Below are 3,791 nucleotides of genomic sequence, written 5' to 3'. Positions count from 1 at the left end.
CTTTCTGCTTCTTTTTTGCTGGCTCAGCCATTAAGATGGTGTGAAAAACTCCATCGCTACCTTGTTAGCCGGTTCTTGAATGGGCGTATGTGTGCAATGCCGTAAAGCAATTTGTTACATCGAGAGACCTGATATCACAAGATTGTTTGTGATGCTGAGGCCGGCGGCTTACCGGCTGAAAGTTGCAAGGGTGGTTTTTCTGCTCACAGGCGCCAGGGGGTAGCAAGCCGACCACCATTCTACTCGTAAAAGTAATATAACCATTCCAATGACACCGAAGCGGTTCAGTTAAGGTAAATTAAGCTAAAGAAAAACTGCATAGTTCCCCTTTAAATAGAGAACTTGAAAACGTTTTCCAAATTTAAATGAGGAAAACTGAAACAAGCTTAAAAATCTGACCAAGCATTCAATGGCAACTTGAATTACTAGACGCTTTACGGACACAGTTTGGTCAGTACTCAAAACGTCTTGGGGTAGGAGCTCTTAGCTTCCCTTCCACAGCTGTGACAAGCAGAACTACATGCTCAGAGGTTCATAAAACCTTGACGTGAGAAACAGGATACCAGGCTTAATGAAAAGACCTCAAATAGACTGGGATTCAAACCACAAGGCACATATTTCAGTGAATGGTTGTGTTTTGAAGGGTGGACGCCACCATAAATAGCCATCTGTGGTGGTGAAGATGACTTGACTAGGACAGTGGATGATGATGTCATTGTCACTGTTGTGGAACGGCTTTAGTTTCATTATGACTTATTTTTCTTTGGTCATCAGCAAAAAATTAGAAAATACTTCCATGCTTCTGGAAGTCAATGAGGAGCTACTTGTCCAAGTTTGACCAAATAGGATAATTAAACTAAATAGGAGTGCCAGCCAAGTCTGCTGTCCAATAAATTAGCGCTGTGCAAGGAAATGTTTAAAAAAAAAAAAAAAAAAAAAAGTTTTGCAACTGCATGGATTAAAGGGACAGGGCTGGTAAGAAAGATTTTGTTTTGTCTTGTTCAAGCCTGTCTTAATGCACACTGGCTTGGAATCCCCAGGGTAAAAAGTACACACCCCACCACACACACACACACACACCACACACACACACACACACACCACACACACCACACACACACACACACACACACACCACCACACCCACACACAACCCACAAACACACACACACACCACACACACACACACACACACACACACACACACACACACACACCACACACACACACACCACACACACACCACACCACACACACACCCACTACACACACGAAACCAAAGAGACAAACACGGAAGAGAAAGAAAAGTGTGCACTTAAACAATGGGAATGTGAGAAAGTCAAACTGGGAGTTCAGCAGCACTCACCCTGTCGAGTGAGATGACACTGGCACAAGAAGGAGCAGTGGGTCCTGAAGTTGGTGAGAAAAAGTTACGTATCTGCGTCTGAGTGGCAAACTGCAACCCCCCTACCCCCCATAAACAAAAATCACTTGTCTTGCATTATCTCAAGCACATGGATCAACACTGCTTTTACACTCAAAACACACACACACACACACACCCCCGCACACCCACAGCGGGTCCAAAATCTTACTACTGCCTGAGCAAAGTCCTAACCAAGCTTCTTCTTTGATGTGCACAGACAGTCAGAGGAGACGGTGGTTTTGTGCGTTCAGCATGAAGCCGAGTGTGTGTGTGAACAAGCAGGAGAGCACAGGAGTGTGTACACTCCCTGGGAGGGAGGTGACTACCAGGGGAGGGAGGGAGGGAGAGAGAGAGAGAGCGAGGGAGAGAGAGAGAGAGAGAGGCAGGTAATCACACTATTTCTCTATCTGAGCGCCGCTCCCTCTCATCCCTCAACAATGTTTGCTCAATCAGGATTTCTCGCTCGATCTTTAAAGAGAAGGAGAGGTCGGGAGCTGGGAAAGAAAGAGGTAGACACTCTTCTTCACTCTTGTTGCTCAAAAAAAAAGAAAAAAGACATAATTGTCGGATGTGTCTTTTCACTAAATTTGTAGCTGATAAACTTATATTGAATTCATGAATGTCTACTGCCAGAAAGTCTGACGGAAGTCTGTTCATTCAATGTAGATTTAAAAAGGGACTCAAAAGCTGGGAGACATTTTTTCTTTGGATTCCTGACTATTAGCTGTTTTACAGATCTGACCTATTGCGTATTTGCATTAATTCATAAGATGCACTGTGTATGATGAGTGAAGGTTAGAGTAACAGAATAAATGGAACAATTTTACATAATTAGGATACAAAAAAAGGTTACTGTACCTTGTTAAAGTCACAGAAAAAAAGAGGTAATCAGATTACTGATGAATTTAGTCAAACTGGGGATCATTAGCATGAATACCATTTTAAAAATGTGTTAGTATTTTGTATTTAAAGTAGAAAAAAGGGACAGAACATCACAGTACATTGCATAATAAGTTATGCCCACTTTAAATATGGAGATTATCCAAAATGAATGTAAAGTAATCAAGTTACAGTACTTATAATATAATACTGACTATAATGACTTGGGTTACTGACTACATTTTTTAACAGGTAATAAGTAATTGTATCGGAACTCATCTCCCAACCCTGTTCACCACACACACCACCAAACTAATAGTTCCACTTGTTATATGTTATAAGCCCTGGCAGGTCCTCATAAAACATATGTCCTCTGTAAAGTTTGATCAGACTTTCCTCAGACTTAAGAACCTTCAAGTAATAGAAAAAAGATGTGATATGCCATCTAAATAAAATTTGCTGGATTGTTTGTCAGAATGAAGCCTTTGACATGGCTTCAGCTGGACAGCTGGGGTAGTCACTCCGAGCCAAACTGAAGCATTGCATAATGGCACATTAGCACTAGAGGCTAGAAGAGGTTAACCGGTCGATAAGAGGACGGGCTGAAAAAAGCTGGCCTTCAAACGGTCAAACAGGGCTGTAGCTGAGGGGCTGATCAATCGTTGTCATTGCACAACGGTGCGTGCCTGCACGCCAGTTTTAAAGTATTCTGATTTTTTTCAGTATTTATTCCAGTACCTGCAATGGTAAGATGTTACTGAGGTGCCGATTTATATGATTAACTTGGTGTTCATCTCATATTGTTGCATGCAAAAGTGAGTGAACTGAATTGAACTATGAATAAAGGCTGCATTAATACAACCCCCCAATACACAACGTAGTCCAACGGTCACACACACACACACAAACACTGTCTTTAAGATAAGAAAGAAAAGGACACACAAACTGGTAAGGATATGGTAGGTGGTTGGCTCATCTAATGTGGGAGTTTAACTTAACAGTCTTTTAGGGGACAACATTCAATACACACCTAACCGTAACATCTTTAGATATTTGTGACCCATTTGATATGTATAACACGTATACAGATATACTGATACTTAAATACTTGGTATAATCTGACCAAACATGGCAGGGACATGTAGTGAAATGTAATGCTCAAGCCAGTATCACCGTGGCAAAGGTGTGTCCAAGACATCAAGCAGACAGACAGTAAAGTGACTGGCCAATGGCACCATTATGCTCCTCTTATCAGCTTTGATTTATGAACACTTTGCTGGCAGCTGAGGCTCCACTTGTTGTTACACACTGTATTTCCTCTCATTCAGCTCTTGGCTCAGGATTAAACCTTGGCTTTAAACTCACACTTTTCTTTCTCTTCCGTGTTTGTCTCTTTGGTTTCTTTCGTGTCCTGCTCCTTTGGATCTGTCTCTGCAATTCTGTTATTGATCGTGTGTGTGTGTGTGTGTGTGTGTGTGTGTGTGTG

General features: G+C 41.8%; 1 protein-coding gene across 3 annotated transcripts in view; it reads right to left on the bottom strand.

The window, feature by feature from the left end:
- coro2aa (coronin 2Aa) overlaps nt 1-3,791 on the bottom strand; it is a 36,943-nt gene that overhangs the window by 18,988 nt on the left and 14,164 nt on the right. Inside the window, exon 1 of one of the 3 annotated variants that reach the window (XM_032544169.1) lies at nt 1,367-1,703. The exons of the other annotated variants lie outside the window; for them this stretch is intronic. The gene's annotated coding sequence lies outside the window, so the exon portion shown is untranslated. Of the gene's footprint in view, nt 1-1,366; nt 1,704-3,791 lie in introns of those variants that run through there. 3 annotated transcript variants of the gene reach the window in all.

Source organism: Etheostoma spectabile, chromosome 2 (genome assembly GCF_008692095.1).
Source record: "Etheostoma spectabile isolate EspeVRDwgs_2016 chromosome 2, UIUC_Espe_1.0, whole genome shotgun sequence".
NCBI classification, from domain to species: Eukaryota; Metazoa; Chordata; class Actinopteri; order Perciformes; family Percidae; genus Etheostoma; species Etheostoma spectabile.
Note: the sequence above shows the minus strand (reverse complement) of the source record. Positions and strands in the feature narration are given on the sequence as shown.